Genomic DNA, 22,009 nt, shown 5'->3' with positions numbered 1-22,009 from the left:
TCTATAATAGCTGAAAGAATATCGCATATAGTTTAGTTACTAAAATAACAAGAAAATCAGAAGGGTTTGTACTCTTTTGGAAACAGTCTGCTTTTATATTTGTGGTGTTTACAAGAATCATAGAATCACAGAATCATAGAATGTCTTTGGTTGGAAGGGACCCTAAAGGTTGTTTAGCTCCAACCCTCTTTCCATGGGCAGAGATGCTACCCTCTAGACCAGGTTGCTTAAAGTTCCATCCAGCCTGGCCTTGGACACTTTCAGTGATAGGGCATACACAACTCTGTTCCACCAACACATTCCAGCTCCTCACCACTCTCATAATAAAACATTTCTTCCTGATATCTAATCTAAACCTACTGTATTTCAGTTTGAAGCCATTCCCACTTGTCCTGTCACTACAGGCCCATGTAAAAAGTCTCTCTTCATCTTCCTTGCAAGATCCCCTCAGATAATGGAAGGCCTCAATTAGATCACCCCCAAACCTTCTTTTCCAGACTGAAAATTTCCAGTTCTCCCACCCTTTCCTCATATGAGATGTTCTTAATCCCTCTAATCAACTTGGTGTCCCTCCTCTGGTCTCAGTCCAAGAGGTCAGTGTGCTTCCTGTGCCAGGGACCCCACACCTGGCTGAAGCACTGCAGGTGGACTCTCTGTCAGAATAGAGTATAGGAGCAGAATCCTCTCATTCAACCTGCTGCCAAAGTTGCTTTTGGTGCATCCCAGGACGTGTTTGGCTTTCTGGGTTGCAAGTGCACATGGCTGAGTCATGTCCAACCTCTCATCCCCCAGCACCCCCAGATCCCACTCAGCAGGGCTGCTCTCAGTCTGTTCATCCCCCAGCCTGGATTAACACCAGTGATTGCCCTAATCCATGTGCAGCACCAGCACTTATTATTAAATTTCATGAAATTCCCATGGGCTGCTTATCAGTCTTGTCCAAATCCCTCTGGATGGATCCCGTCCTTCAGGTTTGTCACCCACAGATGTGTCAGCTTGTTGTCTTCTGCAAATTTGCCAAGGGTGTACTCAATCCTTTTGTCTGTGCCATTAATAAAGATATTAAATAGCACTGGTCCCAGTAGGGACCCCTGAGCAGCACCATTAGTCACTGATATCCATTGGACTCTAAGCTGTTCACCACTGCCCTCTGGATGTGGCTGTCCAACCAATTCCTTATCCATCTAACACTACACCCATCAAACCCCTCTTTCTCCTAAAGAGCAGGATGTTGTAGGGGGATTATGACAAAGGCTTTGCAGAAGTGCAGATAAGTGACATCTGTAGCACTTCTCTTGCCCTCTGATGCTGTCACTCCACCACAGAAGGTCACTGGGTTGGCCAGTCAAGGCTTGCCCTTGGTGAAGCCATCCTGGCTGTCTCGAATCGCCTCCCTGTTCTCTGTGTGCCTTAGCAGAACTGCAAGGAGGATCTTTTCCATGATCTTCCCAGGCACAGAGGTGAGGCTGACAGGTCAGTAGCTCTCAGAGTCCTCATTTCTACCCTTTTTCAGATGGGTTCAATGTTTCCCTTTCACCTGGGATAATTGGTGATTAAAATTTCACTGTTTTCACCTAAACAATAGAAGTTAGAAACAGCTCCCCAGGAGTGATCATACTAAGAACATGAAATTGAATTAAGACATTGTCATATCAGCTTTTAAACAGTTCTGGTTTGCCTTGAATTGGTTTTTTAGATGTTATACATAGAATTAAAATTTGCCATTAAATTTTGTGTTAACATACCTACTTCGTAGTTGCTTGGACAACCAAGGAACTAGTACTGAAGAAAGTAAAATAAAGTGTAAAAGCCCTGCATTTACTTAATCTTAAAAACAATGTTAATTAAACAGTGTTATTTTTTTATAATATAGAAAAAAGGAAATCTATAAAGGCAACATATTTGTTAGAGTGCATGTAAATAGTGCACATATCAGCATATTCATATGTGCATAATAAGCCTGTGAAACTTTGCCACAGAACAAAGGGGCACAAAACAATGGCTTTTGTTAAAAATTTTAAAGGAATAAATCAATATCCTTACTTAATAATTATAAGACATCAGTTCTCAGCTATATTTAGCTATCACAATGACTGTAACATTATGCCCACTCTCCAAACTCATGCAGAGAATATCCTTAAATCCATGAAAAGATTACTTTTCTAGTACAAAGAAGATATTTGTCCCTGCACACATCATTCTAGAGGTTTATCTCTAAAACAGTTGACAACAACTGTTGTCAAATTAAATAAATGTTTAGATCACTTGATATAGCAAATTCTTCTCTGGCAAAGTACCAATCTGTCAGAATAGTTATACCTCTTCATTTGTTCTTTCATATTACACATAATGAGGTTAAATTACAGAGATAAACTTTTTAATGATGCAGCCTAGCATAAAAGCCATATAGATCTCAGTACACTCAGCCATCTAAGCAGATGATGTCTATATAGTTCTTTGAGCACAGGCACACAGTGGGACTTGAATTCCTGCTTGGTTAGTGTTGCCTGGGCACAAATCTGTGCTCAGGCTCAATAGCCTGGAGAAGCAGGAGCTCCCTTTGCTGCCCAGCCTGAGCTTAGCCTCAGATGCCCTTTACACTGTGTGATAACATCATGTGAGTACTCAGGTGAACAAGTAAGCCAGAAGTTTCTTCTCACAACACTTATTAACTTGTGCAGGAAGGAATGGCTGCTGTGACAGAAATATAGGAAAGGAAATGTACAGGGTATGCACAGGTTACACTGATCAATGAACAACCATTGGGACCACCTGTGAAGAATACACAGAAATAAAAAGACCTAGTGCAGCCTGCAAGTGTTTGTAATAAAGTCTTCATGACTCTAAATGCCAGTAATAAGGAAGTTCTAGAAAAATTATATAGAATGAATGGTCATAAGAGAATAAAATAATAATAATAAAAATCTGACTTTCAATTTATGTTTCTTTCCTTTTTTTCCCAGATTCCATTGCAGAATAATTTCATGCTTTATGTTGTGTTTTCTCTACCTAGAATCCTAGAATTTGTTGGAGGGAATATTTAAAGTCATTTAATCCAAACCCCCTGCAATCTTCAACTACGTTCAAGTTGGTCAGAGACCCAGCTCATCTGACCTAGAATATTCTCATATTCGACCACATCTCTGGGCAACCTGTGGCAGTGCTTTACCACCTTCATTGTGAAAAACACTCCACACTTCTTCCTTACAGCTAATGTAAATCAATGCCTCTTCTGTTTAAACCATTATGCCTTGTCCTATCACAGCAGGTCCTGCTAAGAAGTCTATCCCCATCTTTCTTACACTCCCTTTAAGACTGAAAGGCCACAATAAAGTTCCTCCAGACCCTTCCCTTGTCCAAGATGAACAACTCCAATTCTCTCAGCTTCTTCTCACAGGTGAGGTGTTCCAGCCCTCTGATAATCTTCATGGCTGTCCTTTGGACCCATTCAAACAGACCTGTCCTGTGTTGGGGCTCCAGACCTGGTTGCAGCACTCTGAGTGGGTTCTCACCAGAGCAGAGCAGAGCAGAGCAGAGCAGAGGAGAGCAGAGCAGAGCAGAGGGGCAGAATCCCCTCCCTGGCCCTGCTGCTCACGCTGCTCGGGGCACTTTTGGCTCTCTGGGGTGGGAATGCCCATGGCTGGGTCATGTCCAGCCTCTCACCCACCAGCAGCCCCAAGTCATTCTCAGCAGGACTGGTCTAAATCTGCTCATCCATCATCTGTAACAATAGCAGAGGCTGCCCCAACCCAGGTGCAGCACACTTGGCTTTGTTGCACCTGATGATGTTACATGGGCCCAGTTCCAGAACTTGTCCAGGTCCCTCTGGATGGCATGCCAACCACAAGGCATACTGCTGTGCCAGTATCACTTGATATATCACCTTATGGTCTCCAGTGGGTTGCCATCTTTCACTACCTTTGAAACACATCCCCAGAAAGTCAACATACAGTAAATCATCCTGTTTCAAAGGTTTTCAAATGTTTCAAACTCCAGTTACATCTATTACTAGACATGAGTCACATATCAGCAGACATTAACCAGATTTTATTGGCAGAAAAAAATCTAAGAAAGGAGAATTGAAAATGAAAACATAAGAAAATAAATTAATTTTGGCTTTTTTCTCTTTTAGTTATACTTCTCTTTGAATTAAGGCACTTCTAAATTGTCAGGTACTGCAAGTCTTCATGCTTTCATTCTCTATTATGTCCTGAGGTGTTCTGCCCACACAGCTACAGATGCTGAATTGAAGATGGCTGCATCTCCCATCATGCAAGTGCAACGCTTAGTCTGCTGAAAAATTCAACCCTCTTCATAGTTTGGTTGAATCTTTGTATCTGAAGTGTTGAATCTTCATGATTCAATTTTGTAATGACTAATTTTCTGATCTCTCTTGTGAAAAGCTGAATATTTCAGGTTGTATTTCAGGAAACTGAGACGAGATTTCCTTTCTGTGCTTGTAAGAAAAGTCAAATTGTACAGTCTGTTTTTCTTTGTTTTCTGGGGTTATTTTTCAGAAATAGGTAATGCTGATGTTAAAGGCAGTAACAGTTGCTAGAGGCTATTGTAATAACTTCACCCAGGGAGCTTTTTTCCAAGTATGGTTTAGAGTATGACCTACAAAACACAGCTTGTTATTTGAAAGGATGGCAAGGACATAGATTTTTCAAGGGCATTTATAGTGCAGTCTATGTTAAACTTGCTGCTTCCCATTTGCTTTCATGTTTATAATCCAATAAGTGTTTTCATTGCTTCCAGTAGTTTAGTCTTTAATATAATTAGATGTAGTCGTTAAGCTGTTTGATATTATATAATGCAGCAGTTTTTCTTTAAGCAATATCTTTATGCAGGCAAGACAAATTCAGATTTTATCCAAACAAGCAGAATTCCCACAAGACAGCCCAAGTTATACTCAAATTAGAGATATGCTAGAGGCAAATGGATACTGTCCTTCATTAAAGTCTCTTTTTTTGTGGTTTTGGCTGCTTGGCAAAGGACTACTTGTAACATAAAGTACATATCCTGAGGTGTTAGATACATATGTCTGGATTGTTTCCACGTGAGTTAGAGTCCACATAGTTGAAAATAAATTCTCCTGGTACATATTTTCCTACCCGCTGGTGTGAAGATTTCTATTTGCTTTTTTTAACAGCATTGTTATGATGGCAGTAGGAAGAAATAATGGCACAAAAAGAGCTCCATAGGAATATTATAATAAAGAGTAATATTACTGAAAACTAAACACATAGAGCAGTGTATTTTTCAATACATTTTTTAGCAGTTACACTCACAATTTAGCTGAATTAACTTCAGCATTTTTTATTTAAAGAAATTGTTCAAGTGGTGTAAGAGACAATAGCTGGATTACACAATTCTGGCTTTCAGTCCCGGCTTTTTTCCTTCCCTTCAGATATTCTCTGTAGAAATATCTAAAAAAGAAAGTAGAAAAGCCTCTCAGACTTCAGTTTACTGCTCCTCCATGATGATATACATACCTCTCTCTTAAAGTTCTTTTGCAGTCGGTGTCACTTTCACACCTGCCCTGAGTCTTTTTTGTGTGGTGTTTTTATTGTTGTCCTGCTCTTGGCTGGCTGCAGCCAGAGGTTTCATTGAGCAGGGGTTTCCATTGCTTGCAGATCATTGCTACTGCTCTGGCTCTGATGGCTGTGATTAATGCTCTCTTTCACATGTTTGTTGGAAGGTGGATTTCACAGGCTCTGACAGAGCTGTTAGAACCATCCATCTCAGCCGATTGATGCCTAATTGCATGAGTGGTTTTATTGTTTTTTGAGACTGCTTTATTCTAAGATTTTTAGTTCCAAGGCAGCAATACTTACAAAGAGGATTTATAAGACAGAGCTACTAAGTCTCCAAGTACATGGCTGGCCATTGCCCACTGTCAAATACCAAAGCAGTTCATCTTTAAAACTTAGTGATTTGAGGCTTGTGAAGGCTGAGTGCTTGACAGGTGTTTCAGCTATTCCTCCCTCAGCAGGACAACAGGAGCAAAGGTTTTAGTTTCTGCTGCTGCTCTTTCAGCAGCTCTCAGAATTGGGAGAAATTATTACTGTGACTCCAGCTGCATTCACTGCTCTGCTTTTCTGGAGTTCTGCTCTTACTGAAACTTGAACTGCAAAGAAAGACCATGAAAATTACTTAACCTTGACACTGTGTCCATTCTCCAATAACTGAAGGAATGTAATATAGAAACAGATTATGTATGCAAGTTCATTTCCCTGAAATTCCAAAGTAAGGAAGTATTCAGGTCAGTGTAGCAGCAGTGAGACTTCACACTTTTCCTGCCATCAGAGTGAAATGTCATAACATAGTGACACACCATCATGTTAGGAAATCTTGTTCATATATTCCTACTACAAGGTTGTTGCTTTTTTATGCTGCTACTTCCTAGAGTTTTAATATAATCCATAGGAAGTCTTACAAAATGATAAATTTGTACGGAACTGTAGCTGCTTATACCTAGAGCTATACAAGATATGGAAGAGTATTCGCATGATTTTTTTTCCACATGAAAGTCATGATCCATGAAACTCACAAAAATGCCTGTGGGTTTGCTTATGAAATATGGAGGAAGATAAATTTAATTATTAAAATCAAAACCTTCCTTCACTTTAAAATATTCCTTATATTCTTCATAAACATTCCTTTGAGATAGAACAAATTCTGAAGCCAATTCTTTTTACTAGTTGCTATAGTTGGGTTTTTACTAGTACTTTTAGTTGGATTTTTATTTAAAATCCTAGGTTCATGCAGAGAAAAGTTCTTGCTACTTGCATTGTGAATACTGAAAAAGCAGACTACCTGTTATAGAGGTTTCAAATTTCCTTTGAAGATTTATTTTTTCACCAATATTGATTTTTTGTGCTTCTTTCAGTCCAGTCTTCTACAGCATGTATAAATTATTCTATAGCCCTTAAATACATTATCTATGCTTTGAACCAAAGTTAGTGTTTTCTCTTACTTTTTTTTTTAATCATGTGAAAAAAGTTCTAAAATAACTTTAATGATTCCATTTGGTAGTTCCCCTCTGAACTTCTACTTCATACAGTTTAGCTAATTAGGGAGTAGAGTGCAGTGAAAAAGCTAAAACTAAGGAAATAGATGTGCATGGCTATCCTTAAGAAGATCTTACTGAGGTAGAAAAAGAGACAGAAACGTCTTTTCTATTACCTGAAGATCCACTTGAACACTCCTGCTGTTTTATTCATTCCTCCTCAGGGTGCAGTTTTGGCCTTGAACCCATGAGAAAGGAACCTGTTTTGAGCACATCAGTGCTGCACCTCAGAGTGTACCTTGTGGTTCCTTTAGTATAGATGTAGAACAAATTTGTGCACCAAAGGAACCCTTGAAGTACACTAACTAATACAGACCCACCACGTCTGACTCACAGCAGCCATGACCTGGTTAACTGGGAAGGGAAAGGTTCCTTTGGGTAGTTATACACCTCTTTTTGCCTGCATTTCTCCTTGCAAACCCTTTATCCACTAACAGCAAATTTCTCCCTCTAGTAACTTGGATAATCTCATAGACTGTGTTTGTCTGTGGCAATTCTGATTTATTCACCCAATAGCAGTTTGTGTTTCATATCAAGAGGTTCCAGTGTAAAAATTTATAAATGAATTGCTTAGAATATTATTATTCAGGAAGAAACAATATGGAGGTAGAACTAAGAACTTTGCAATTTACTAAGGGTAGGAACCATAGATTTAATGTCAACTACTATTTTACTTAGGTCTGCCCATGATTTCAGTTCTACTGATTTAATAATGCTTACTTTTATAAAGGGAAAATGCCATTGACTTAAAGGGCCTTTGACTCATTCCCTGTGTAGGAAATATTCTGAAAATGTGCTGTTATCTCAGCTGAGAGATGTTACATACCACGAGTTAATGTATCAATTCACCAGAGAGTGGATGCCCTTCAGACAAACCACTTTTCTTGGAAAGCTCTCGTTCCTTAAAACTGCATAGAAGACTTTCACTCCACTAAGGTCAAACCATCTGATTTCTAGTATTTTACCATCCCTAAAGCAATTTTCGGATAATAAAAGTTTGCTTTGATTGTCCTTGTGGAATCACTTCTGAACTGTAAACCTTACCACTGTTCTCTGATTTCTATTCCCATCTTGGTTCAGAAATACTTACTATAATCCCTGACTTTTCAGGGACTCAGTTCAGAAGAAATCTGACTTTTCAGGCCCTGGAACAGATACAGAGTAGCTAATTCAACTACCAGAAAAACAACAGACAGATAGAGTGAAAATTAACCTGAGTAAAATTGTTACAGGTTATACTGCAGTGGTACCCAAGCAGCATAGGCAATGCTTGCCCTACATCCTCTCATTGCAGCCTAAATTCTGGGTCACTCCATGAGACCTGGCCAATGGAAGAAGTTCTGACCAAGACTTATAGGAGGACATCAGAGAAAGGACCAGGGTGTTTTGGGTAATAGTGCAGTAGACACAATCACTGTTAGCACTGTAAATGCTAATCTCAGATGAATAATAGAAAGACATTTACATTTCTTGTGACATACTAGTGCCAACGGAAACAGTCTAGATCAGAGCTGTGCTACAAACCAAATAAGTTTCACACAAACTTCAGAAACCATTTCTGTTCTTGAGAGCTTGCAACTGAAATAATGGTATAAGAAGGAGGAGGGGAAAGGCAGTACTGTCAGCCATGCTGTTTCAGCTGAGAAATCCAATACAGACGCAATAACTAACACTAGAGTTCATCTCCAGTCTCCTGTGTTGCAAGTCAATGTGTTAAACACAATATTGTCCTTCTGTCTTCCTGTGCTTTCAAAAATTAAACAATATCAGCCACCTTATATCTATTGTTTAAGATTTCTAAAGAGTATTAAACTTCAACATCTTAAGCAAATATCATCATAAATCATTGCATTAATACAATGTCAGGGCATTGCAGATTTTTTACAAAAAAATAGCTATGTGTCTCATTTAATGAAAATGGCAATATTCCTAACATGAACTATATTTCCCAAGCTTGTGTAGTATTTAACACTACAGGTATTTCTCAGAATTTCCTATTTCTTATCCTAATGTCCTAGAAAAAGAGCAAGATGATTAAGCAATATTTTAGATTTCCTTACTTGGTATTAGATGCAAAATTTAAATCTCATGAATTAATGACAGAAAATTGGACACAAAAAAAAAGCCTAGGAAAAAACACTCCATTGAAACTATTTCACTCCTTGAAACTATGGACAGTGTTATATACACTGTTATATATCCATCTTTAAAGGATACTGCCGTTTTCAGTTAAATACTAAGAAGTGCAGAAATGACAGAAAAATCCCAGCTAAAACTAGGTACAGCCCATTCATTTGTGCCTTGTGATATGGGCATGCCCACCACCACAAAAAAAAGCACAAACAGAATCCACATTTTCAGGGCCTTAGTCCAAGGAGTTACAAAAACAGAATTTTTTGTCTCTCCGGTAGCTTGTACAACACATGAGAAAGGAACACTGCAGAATAAACAACAAGCAGCCTTTTCTTTAGAGGCCATGACAATGGCAACCAAAGTTAAGTTGTGAAGATGAAGATTTTATCAATTTGAGAGCTGAACCCACACTTCCACCCTTCAACCCCATAATATTCTCTAATCATATTTTAGTGAGTTCTGGAAACAGCTGAGTAGAAAGTAAGAGCTTGCAGCCTTCATCTGATAACAAAATAATCTCACTTTCCCTGAGTAGCTCAGTCCATAAACTGGTAGCTCTTGTTTAGGGTGATTTTTTTTGATCTTCTGAATCTAAACTGCTTGTTGAGAGGTGTCCAAATGCTTTCACTCACTGTCCCCAGGCTGGTGAACAGGGTGAGCTCCTGTGATGTGCACACTAAACCTCTCCACTTGGCACTGTCAGCACCCCAACCTCTCACATTTCCCATGGAGAAATCCTCTGGTCTTGAGGATGCTACACTAAAGATATTGGTTGTTGTTGAATGGATCATCTCCATTCCTCACTACAACTATTCACACTGGACCCTGTGCTCCACCTACAACTGGAACACTGCAAAGTTTTGGATCAGAAATGTGTATGAGAGTAATGCCTAAAATTTGTAGATCCCCAGAAAGTAAGGCAGTTCTAGCCCAGTCTACTTTACTATGCAACCAAAGTAACATAGTCCTGGATTCTAATATACAGAGTTAAAGGTACTGCAAGGAAATTAAATTGAAATCCCTCCTAATTTCTACTAATCTTAACATATTTTAGTTATTTTGACATTGTATGTTTTCTCATTACTATATATACCTTTCATTTATGCACAGTGTTGGTGGGAATGGGGAGAGTATAATTTGTATATGTGTTTTATGTTCTCTGGCCAGAGAAAACAAGAGATGTGATGATACAAATATACATGGCATGTATTAGCTCCTCATCACCTACATTTCTCTGTGTTTCATTGAAGTCTAGAAATAAGACCCTCTGAAGCACTCTTGAAACACACTAATTCCATTTAAAGGCTTTTACTCAAAGTCAGAATATTACAGGCTAATGTCTGACTGAGTTTCCAAGCTTCTAGTTCCAGCAAGAGCATAAGAGTATTCATTTATTCTTGACAGTGTGTAAGTTCCTGGGGATATTCTTAATCTTGTTCAAATATCCAGCAATAAAAAGTTCCTGCTAACTTTATTACCTAAGGACAAAGTAATTAAAGAAAAGGTCAATGGGAAAGATCTGAAAATCTTTGAGGTTAAAATAGGTATCACCATTCCTCTGGATTGTGTTTTCTGTAGTTTAATTATATAAATCTAATTGCAAAACTTTGTTTCTAAAAAAAATTGAACTTATCTTTCTTGAGTAGATGAAAATCTTCACAACACAGTTATTTAGGTAAAAGAGCAGTATATGCCATGATATTAATTTAATGAACACAGTATGAGGAACTGCATATAAAACAGTGCATATACTTTACCCTTGCCAAAAGAAAAAAAAAAGTTCTTTTGTGGTTCCAAGGCTTTCAGTCATCACCTCCAGAACTACTGCAATTCTCTGGCAGAGACTAGGGCTTGGAAGACAACATGTTGGGTTTTGTTTACCATTTCACTTTGGTTAGCTACAAATCTGGCCTGGACTCATGCCTCAGGTCTTTCCTACAGCCATTTAAGGCACCCAGTGGGGCCACACTCTTAATGTGAGTGAAAAGGAATGTGGAACAACAGGGATTTGTCCAAGCCCAAGCAATGCATCTGCAGCAGCAGCTGGAAGTAGAGCCCAAAAAAACCCTGGTGGATCAAATGGCACTGTACTATAAAGAAAAAAAGCTGCTTTATGGTTGAACAAGGATTTTGGTACATATAAGTTATTAGTTTAAACTATTGTTAGACTTCCAGGCAGCATGCCATGCAGGAAAATGGCTGCAAATATCTCAGGTAAGCTTCTTGGTAAGCTTCCACCTGTAAAATAGCTCTTTCTTCTAGGGAAAGAAAACCCCCAACAGAATAAAAAATAATAGAATATTAATTAGAATAAAAAAGATTAGTTGTTAATAGCATGGGATGTGACTTATATGAGATGAAGGCATTTTCATACAGGTGTGGCTGCTCAAATTGCATCTGCTCTGCCATTGGCACTTGAGCAACAAACCTGAATGATGTTATACCTAGAGATTGTGAACCTATGTATCATATTTTGAGTTAACCATGCTATAGATTTTTCCAATATCTTATTAATATAATTCCAGTTAAAATTAGGGAATGTATTCATATACAACTAATATCCCATTGAAAATTGGAAAACACGACATAAGAAATGTGGTCATGCTGGCAAGTAGGGACATGCTCATGTTCCTGAAAGAAAGAGAATCCCTAAAGCTCTTGTTGGTTTTATGTGAGAAAGGAAGATAATATAAACTTGATAACTCCCAGAAATATAAAATAAAAAAGTAAATTCTAGTTTTTGGATTCAAACATTTGGCAAAAATTAAAACAAACAAAAATTACTGTAGATAAAATTGAGATTCTGGAATGCAGCCTGATTGCTATGTATTCATGAGGAGAAAGCATTAGATATGAAGTCTCTTTTAATAACAGTGTGTTATCTTAGTCTGGGTCTTAAGTCTGTGGAATTTCATGCCATGAAATAAAAGACTTCCCTGCACATAACAAGGTAGTCATTCTTTATTGATCTTTTTGAAACACAAAATACCTAACAACACATGGAAGTAAGTAAAATCTGATGTTTTCAAAAGATAAATAAGAGGAGCACAGGTTTGCAGAGTCATTAGATCAAGTTCCCTGCTATTTCAAACAGCTGTCTCATAGATAATTTCCATAAACTTAACTAGATCAAATTTAAATGGGTGACATTGGTAGCTCACAATTTCTATTTCTATGGAAAGTCTTGTTCAAGAGTATAAGTGGTTAAGGAGATTTCCTTATATTTTTAGCCTGAATTACTTTATTCATTGTATGCCAAGATTGTGTCTTAGTAAAGATAGACTGGGAGACTTGAACTCACTAAACAAATCAATATTCTCTAGCACACCCCCATTATCCTACCCTGTATTTCATTCTTTCTGTTAGCTTTGCCCTTTGTTAAAAAACCCTACGCATCACTGCATGGCTTCAGTCTGTGGTTAGAAGAGAATGCTTTCACTACTGTCTAGAGAATCAGGTTTTACTGACTAGTCAGTAGTTTTAAAGACACAGTTAAATTTGTTAAAGCACAGTTTTTCCATCAAGGTAAAAAAAAAAAACAAACTAAAAAACTGATTAGTTTTGCATTAGTTCCATTGAGAATATTTACTGCAGCATTGGTAAAACAATGAAACAAATACTATGGTTGAAGAGACTCTTAATTAAAATATAGTTGTTATTGCCTTGGCTATAGTTAAGGCAGCCACAAGCAATCTTAAGTCTTGTTTTCCATGAGATCATGCAGATTTGGTTTGGGTTTGTATACACTCAGGCAGGAAGATCAGCGAAAGATGACTAGAAACACATACAAACTTGAACAAATCTATATATAAAGAAATATATTGAGAAGAAAGACCAGTATTTTCAGTCACTTCCGTGAAAGGATTTTGGACATTATATATCCTCAGTGAATCCTGAATAGCTGTGCTTCCTGTCAATCTAAAGTAACAATAAATTCAACATTTACTATCTTTGCCACCAGACAGATCATTGAAACATATGAAGAGAATAGTATTACTCTTTTTTTTTTCAGAACAGAAATATATATTTGATGTTTAATGCAGGGCTTCTCACAACTGGGAAATGCCTGTTCATTCTGTAAAGAGAACAATTTTTTGCCAGCAGGCTTTTTAAACCCATGGTTTTGCTCTCTGTCTAAGGCTTTTTTATATTAAAGCAATGGGACTAAATATTTAATGGGGACATCCTACTAGGAGTAATTGAAACAAGACAAGCCCCTTTTTTAAGAATATAATTTGCTCATTATTCCATAATTTTTAAATTAGGATTCATGGCAACTAATTGTAGCTATCCAAAAATTAAGTAGCTAATTGATAAAGAAAATCAGCAGAGAGAACCAAATCCAAGGGTATTTATTTCCATTTTAAAACAGGTGGGATTAGTGACTGGCTCATCACAGAATTTCTGTAGAATGTCTCATGTCTCACCTTTGAGGAGGGAGCCTGAATACACAGCTTGGACTGGAAGTTTAACTTAAACTAAGTTAAACTTAATTAACTTAGATTGTTAAAGCTGGCTGAGACTAATATTTTAGCCTTTAGAAACACATTTTACATTAAAATGTCTGACCACTGAATTAATTATTAATGGCCACTGAATTAATTCCTTTATGTGCTATAACCATAAAGACCAGTTGTTCAATTTCTTTATTAACAACATATCTGCTTTTATTGAAAATGCTGAAAGATAAAAACTTACCACAGTGAGATTCAGGTCAATGAAAGCTTGAAATGCTCATGGTCAGAGATGTATAAAACTTACATATATGATTCTCTCAGCTGGAAATAATAGGAAAAGGAAGGGGAAAATCACATATTCGTATCTTCATCCTTGCAGTATCTATGTGCAGCATAGATATGAGGCACACAACACACTGTGTTATGTAATAGAACTAAACTAGGAACAAGGTTCCTGCTGATTTTTTTCTGAGAAAGAATGCTTCAAATACTATGCAGCTTTGAAGCAGTTGGTTGCTCAAGTCACGACTCAGTGGTGCCTGAGCATCTGCAAGAAGTCACATAGATCTATAGTGGCTGACTCATTTCCAGTTTTGTACAGAGATATGTGCGTCACATCTTTGATTAATGGCACTGGTGGTGAGAAAGACAGCATCTGGGAGAAACTGAGGAGGTCACTGCAGACATACTCATTTGTCAGGCAGAGTCTGGTGATGAACATAATTGTTATAATTGCTTTAAAACTTCCTGACTTGAAATATTGTTCTTGAAAAGAAAATTGTACAGAGTTCTCAAATGCAAAGGGAAGAATATGAGATTTCAGTCTAAGTCGAGGATTTTTCAGTATTGGATAAAACTTATACTTTCCCAGTTCTGTAGAAGTGGCAAGCACAAGTTTTCTTAACAGGGGAATGCGGTGTCAAAGATCAGTTCAGCAAATGAGCTTCTCTCTGCCCCAAGTAAAATCCTTGCAGATATTCTTATACAAGCAGCAAGATTGTGTTTAACAAAAAAGACACTCTGAATGGCATTTTCTATTTTGGAAAAATAAAGTATTTTCCAGTATTTTCTAAGTAAAATACTGGAAAATACTTCAGTATTTTTCTAAGCTCAGCTAATTTTCCACTAGCTAGCATCACCAGGGTTTTCCTTCTGGGTATTTGTGCAATACTGAGTACCAGTTTGGTACCTTCCATTCAGCAGTTGTTAGTTAGAAGACACAAAAAGGCTTCTCAGTCTTCCCCCTTCTCTGGAGAGAGAGGGATGGGAAGAGGCATCTTGGCAGTAGGACCACATGTGGATTTTCAGGCATTACAGAGGTGAGTCCATGGCCAAATGCCAGAAAGTTCCTGCTGTTTGAAATATGACAGAGCCCATTTCAGCAATACTCCTGACTTTGCCAATGGCAGGTGCAAAATCAGTGACAGATGGAAGAATTGAATGGGCCCCTCTGTCTCTTCTTTAATCAAGTCTGGGGATTTACACATTGAACAATATTACTCAGATTTTTTTTTCCTTAATTCTGTAATTTAAAAATATATTAAATTATCTCATGGCAGGATATATTTCTCAAAACAAACATAAAAGCAGAAATTAAGGCTAGCAAATTATATTAGTCTTTTTGTTCAAAATATAGTCATAGAAATGAAATTGTGTCAGAATATCTTATAGACTTTGCTGGTATCTACTAAGTTTAGAACAAATTTGTGTACAGTTAGAGTTTAATGCCTGAACTCACTTATAATTACGCAAATTGTAATAGTAAATTGTTGTTTGACTCTTATGTGATTTGATCCTACAATTTGAAGTGCTAGATGCACAAATTGAGTAATACCAAAAATAAAAGTTGGTGGCAGTAAACACAGAAAAATTGATCTCTGTAAAAGTTTTTATATTCAGCATTGGTCACATAACTCAGGAGCAATCACAGCACAAGAAAAAAAAATTACATTGTTTGTAGTATTTGCTCTGGGGACACATTTTAAACACTTTAATACCAAATAGACCACACCATCTGTGCTGGCTCATCGACTTAAAAGTTAGTGTTGCTTCTCATGTGCAGTGGAGCAGGAAATCAGATGGTAAACACTGCACGAACTACCAACAATCTTAGACAGTACCTAATGTTAACTGAATAAATATGGGTTTTGTGAATATAATTTGTACTCAGGGAAAATGAGGGGAGCAGCCTGAAGGAATGAAAACAATGGCACATGCTGGATTTGCTGGACTAAACAGTCTTGTTCATTTGCAAATGAGGAATGAATGAAAGCAGCAGTTTTTCAAGAAATACCATTGCAAGGTTTTGTGTGAACCCAAAATTTTGGTAATTTTCAACAAGATTTCAGATTGACACATACACACATACATAAACACACACACAAACCTTAAAAAAATTACATGCTTTTGCTTCCAGTCTTGAACTAAGGATAATTCTTCAGTATTTTTATCTATCACCTCTAAATGCTAGTGCTTTTTCTCTCCTCCTGTGCTTTAGCGAGAGCTCATGAGGAGAATGCCAAGAATAATAACTGAATGCTACTGCAGGTATTTTATTTTAATGACATTCCGAATGCTAATTTACATTCATGCAAATAATTAATAGAAAAAGTTTGCAATATAGAGAAATTCCTCCCCTGCTACTACCTCATTTTGTCTGTGCAGAGCCAAAGCCTATTTCAAGTGTAGTCTGTTTCCCTAGGTTTTCAGAAGAAATATATTCAGTACTTAGGATGAAGCCATCTCATCTGCATTTATAAGAAGGAAATTTTCAGTGTTTTAGTATCCTTAATGAATGTATATTAAAAGATGCATCCTATTGAGCATGTCAACATAAAATTAGCTTGACATAATCTAGTTTGTAGAGTAAAAAACCAGAAAAACTACAGACTTTTAAAAAAGCAGAACAACTTCAAGTTGATTCTTTGGAGGTGTGTGATGAAACTACTCTCTATATTCCTTCCTTCCCCAAAATGTTGTTCTCACAGATTGCATAACTTGAAAAATCACATTCAGTCACCAATGCTGAAATGTAATATAATAATGAGGTCCCTAGTGCACTTAAATTTTATGAAGCCCAGACATGGTCTGGGAGCTCATATATCAAAAAGTAAAGATCAGAGATATTTCCTTTTTTTAAGAAAGTTATGTAGACACTAAATTGCCTTAAAATTGGAAGAATTTTATTTATTCACCATAATCCTCCAGTAGTCTATAGGCATTTTTAAATTTTTTCTTCCAGTGGAGAGGCCACATTTGGGCGTCTATTGGAGTGTGAAGTGAGCAGTACAGAGACACTGCCCAGGCTGTCTGGTGTCCTGGCTGCAGTCTGGGCTCACACTGGTGCCTGCCAGAGGGCATCCAGCCCACACAGCAAGCTGTGCTGCTCCTGCACAGCCTTCTTCCTGCACCCAAAGCTTTGCTCTGAGGGACTGCTTCCTCTGGAGGTGTGTCCACACTCCAATTTTTCCTCTTAGCAGTACCTCACAGCAGCAGACCTCGTGTGATTACTGCAGGCTGCTTCCCAACATTTATTTCTTCTCCAGCTCTTACCTGCACCACATGTGAGGCAGCTATCCTGTTACACGAGTTACAAATATGTGCAGAGAAAACCCCTAAACAGCAGAATGGATACTTTAAGCACAGATTAGACTATTTAGACTCATTATATGCCCAGATGTATGGCCACACACACCATGACTCTGTGTGGGAACCAGTCAGCTTTCTAAGGTAAATCACTCTGAAGTTGTACATCAGACTTTGTCTTGCCAGAGCTAACTTGGTTCATTTATTTTCAGTCTCCTTCAAAATCTTGTCTCATTTGCCTTTCTTCTGTCTGTGGCTCTTCTAATTTCATATTTCTAAACAATGTGCAAAGAGGGACGAGGTACTAATTAGATCATCAACTCTACTACCATTTTTCTCTTTAAAAGGTGTCTTTAACATAGTTCTTTCTAGAGAATACTGATTTTCAAGATTAGAATATAAATATGCATTCTCAAGATTTGAGAGAAACAATCATGAATCTTAAAATCAACTCATGATTAAATCATAACTCATGACTTAAAATATATAATTAAAATATATAACATAATATATGACTTATAATATATTATGTTAAAATATATATAACATATGTAATGGTTTTAAGGAAATAAGTTGCTACAAACAGAAGAAATACTAAAAGTGTATGGAAGATGACATTTGGGCAGCTTTGCTGTTATGTATTGAATGCATCAAAAGATTAGTGATCTGCACAAGATGATCACCTTAATAGACAAATAATGACATTTTATGATACAGCCTAAAATTTTCCAGTGTGTTTGAACTAATAAATAGCAGTCATAGCATCTAGAACAAAGACTAGTCTGGAAGGAAGGCATTAAGAGCAAAACAGGATTTTTTCTGTTACTATGATTGACTTAAATGGTTAAATATCACCTAAAATAACACACCTGAGCCTAAAGGAGCTACTTCTATTGTCAAGGATGAGATAGAAACAGGTTTAATGCCCAGATCCTGGTGTTCTGTATGTACCTCCTGGAGCTCTTGTTTGGTTTTTTTTTTCCAGATACTAAAAGAGGACTACCACTTCTTCTAAAGCATGATAACTGTGCTTATAGTTTTCCAGGTTTTGCCCTTAAAATAAATAGGCTTTCAAATATGGTAGACCCAGTGACAAAAATCAAATTTCCTAATGCAAAAAAGAAAGTCCCAAAGCCCTCAAAAGAGTTTTAGATTTTCTAGTGTATTGTGAAAAAGAAGAAGCTGATTTTTTATTTTCCAAGTCAGGCTTAAAGAAAACTTCTATCATTATTCTCAGTGGAAGTAAATTCTAACTGGGAGATGCAAGCTGGACAAAGGTTGTCAGGAGAGTGACATTTTTACTAGGCTTTGTTAAATGTGGGGTTTTCCCTATGTTTGAAACACAGGTCTGTATTTATTGTAGATATTAAAGGAGATGTTATTCAATAAAAAATGACAGCTTGTGAGAATAAAATAAAAAGAATGGCTCTTTCTGGTGGTGGAGGGACGTATAAAATGGTAGGAGAAGATCACTGACTCCTGTAAGGAAGATTGTTCCCCAGCTGGAGTGGTTGTGAAATATGGCAAATCATTCAGTCTGCTGATTGAAATCAACTGGTTAACTCAAATTATCCATTTGAGGTGACTTGCTCAAGATGAGACACTACCCATGAGTTTCCTTCTGGAAGGCAAAGATAAGCAGATGTAATAGTAAAAACTATGTCAGTTTAATGTTTCTCACAGTTATTAAGCCTTTTTAGAGATTTTAGGAAACAAACCGTATTGCTGAGACAACGGATTTGCACCATTTGTTCATATTTGGACATTTCAAACAGTCAGTCTTCTCTAAAGATAAAATTACAAGGTTTTGACATAAACCTAGAACAAAATTGCCAGAAGTAGAACACCTGTGATTATGTTGACATCAATATATGAAAGTTTCATGTGTAGGTCTTCAGTGGAAGGACAGGCTTGATACTGGAGTTCCAATGTGTGCAATTAGGCACAGCTATAATCCTGAGGATTATTATAAGCACTCAACCTGCTGTCAGCAGTTCCTCTAAAAGCTACCCAAGATGATTGTCATACTTGGAGTGGGATTCATTTTCAATGAGAAACAGCATAAAGTTACCTAAAATGTAGTCTTTAACAACTTTCAGAGGTTTAAAAAGGAGAGTAATATAAATAAAAGGAAATAAAAAGTGCAATTAGTAGGATTGAAGATGTTCAGAAGGAAAGGGGATTTATCTTTCTCAAAAAAGATAAAAACAAAGTCCAGAATTCTCAACATTTCATTGAGTGCACTCTACTGACAGTAGAATGAAAGAATGAAGTAAACAAGACTAAACAAAAAGCCGTCAAAACCTTCAACAGTATGTCCATGAATGCTACAGAATTTTAAAGTTGAGCTTGCTAAAAAAAAAGGAGAAATTTGAAGAATGCTGCTAATGTAGACAAAATAAGTAAAGATAAAATAGTAAAAGCTAAGTAACTGAATTGGAATATGGGATTGGGGTGTTAGAGGCAGCTGAATCCAGAATCCCTGACCCCAGTCTCTTTGGGAGATGGCACCCCAAGCTCTTTTCCTATTAGCCCCCTAACCCAGCTTGAAGTTCACTAGCAATTCACACAAGTAGTCTTAGAACAAGCACACACTCACAGAAGATAGTCAGAAATAACATTCAATACAGGACTGACGGCAGCGATCATGCACAGGACTCAGTGAGACAAGTGTGCTGTGCAGCAGGTGACATAATACATTCCCATCTTCCATTTTGCTTTGCCTGGTCCTCCCTTCTCCAACTTGATCACTTCTTTCCCCTGCCATTGAGCCATCCCTTGAAGATCCCATAATAAGTTTTGTACCATCTCCAAATTTTCTCTCTTCCAACAGAATATTGTCATTCAACATACAATGGATCCCATAGCAAATTCTATATTTTTGCGTAAAAGTCCCTTTTAGTCTGCATAGAATTCTGGGTAGATGGTTTCTTTCTCTGACCTGATTTTACATATATATACATATACATAAACATATACACATATACATATATACATATATATACATGTATATATACATACACACACACATATACATAGATGCATATATATATATATATGTTTGAAACATGGGTCCATGGCCTGATCATTCTTTTTTGATGTTTTGATGTGCTGCCTGATCAGTTGCGTTTCTTGGCCTGTTACTGTTCCTCTGGGTCATCACCAATCTCTGTGATTGATTTAATATGATAACCTAATGCATAAGACTGGAAAAATATCCCCAAGCACACAAGTCTACTCTTCTATCATTAGCATCTTCAGATAATTGTCTCCACAAACTCTTAAAGCTTCACCTTAAAATTAAGGCTTTTTCAGTTACTGAAGTGATAGAAATGTTATTTCAAGCCCCTGATGCTTTGAGTTTGCAATTTTCTTTGGATTACCTTCTTAGCCATAAAAACACATTTATTTTTCTGCCAAATTTGTCTATTATATAAGTAGTTCTCTTTCCCTGTCTGTACTTTCCATATAACAACAGTGATGATATCTCATTGCAATACCAATTTACCAACCTAAATATTCCAGTTTCGATTAGTCTTTCTTCATATGAAACATTTCCCATTCTCCTGATCAGATTTTAGAGCTTTACATTTAAATAAAAGGAATAGAAATTGCAATGATTCTCTCAAACACACGATTAGGCTGAAAGAGCCTAATGATAGTGTCTCCAGTCTATGAAATAATAACATAAAATTTCTTCAGCATTTTGATGGTATAAGATATTAGGGTTTATGATGTAGCCATTTCAAGAGTTATAAATGATCATATTTTTATGATGTAATTTAACTTGACAACTTTAATGAACAGGGAGATGATGGGTTCACAGCACTCTTTGTTAAGCATCTTTCATATGATCAACACAGAATTTAATAAATTTTGAGCATTACCTTACGGATCAGTTGCATCTTAATACAGTGGTATAATTAATAGCAATGAAAATAATTTTGTCAGATACTTTTCTCATTAATTAGCTAAATCAACATGGTATTGGAGCCTGGCTCACATGAGATCTTCACAAATAAGTCTTGGCCAGTAAGAATATCCACTGCATTTTGGTTGCAATCTTAACATGAGTTTGAAAAATTACATTTAAAGATAAAACTTTACTGAAAATCTGAAATTAAGGAAATATTAATTAGTCTAGAAACTGGAAGGAACTATTCTGTTGACAGAATCAGATGCAAGAATAACCTCTCAATGTGAGATATAAGGCATAAGCCAGGGCAGTTTGGCCTAGAGATCAGTCAAAGCTGGTTTGACACCTTACTGCTACCAAGCTCTGGTATGTCTGCTTGTGACACCAGGGGACTTGATGACACCACCTCAGCTGGACTCCAGGTCTCCAAGCTTTCATCCAGCTGTGTGAGACCTGCTGCCATCAGCCCTGCTGCTCAGGAGGGATTTCTGGAAGACTACATGGCAACAAAGGCTGAGGTGTGAGCAGTGCCTGTCTCGTCTTGGATGTCACAGGGTTTGACACCTTGTTCAAGAGCACGTGTTCTGGAATGGTGTGAAAACAAAGCCAACCTGCCAAATACTGACATATTGGCCCTCTTGGGCTTCAGATCCCTGTGGGTGGAGGTATCCAAGGGCATTCCCTTCAGCTTCTGTTTGTATTATTACACCAAGTAAAAAGAAATGGTTACATTTCTGGTGCAACTTGCCTGCTGGCCAAAGTGAAATCTGCAGGAGGAGACAATGTGCAGAAAAATGGAGTTCATCCATAGAATAGGCAAAGCTTGACAGCATCACACTTCTACAG

At 37.3% G+C, this 22,009-nt stretch overlaps 1 long non-coding RNA gene across 4 annotated transcripts in view; it reads right to left on the bottom strand.

Moving 5' to 3' along the window:
- Positions 1–14,113, bottom strand: part of LOC107199834 — a 55,880-nt gene extending 41,767 nt beyond the window's left edge. For all 4 annotated transcript variants that reach the window (XR_004496215.1, XR_004496213.1, XR_004496214.1 and 1 more), the window contains exon 1: positions 13,904–14,113. This is a non-coding gene — a long non-coding RNA (uncharacterized LOC107199834). The remainder of the gene's footprint in view (positions 1–13,903) is intronic.
- Positions 14,114–22,009: the final 7,896 nt, after the last annotated feature.

Source organism: Parus major, chromosome 2 (genome assembly GCF_001522545.3).
Source record: "Parus major isolate Abel chromosome 2, Parus_major1.1, whole genome shotgun sequence".
NCBI lineage: Eukaryota > Metazoa > Chordata > Aves > Passeriformes > Paridae > Parus > Parus major.
Note: the sequence above shows the minus strand (reverse complement) of the source record. Positions and strands in the feature narration are given on the sequence as shown.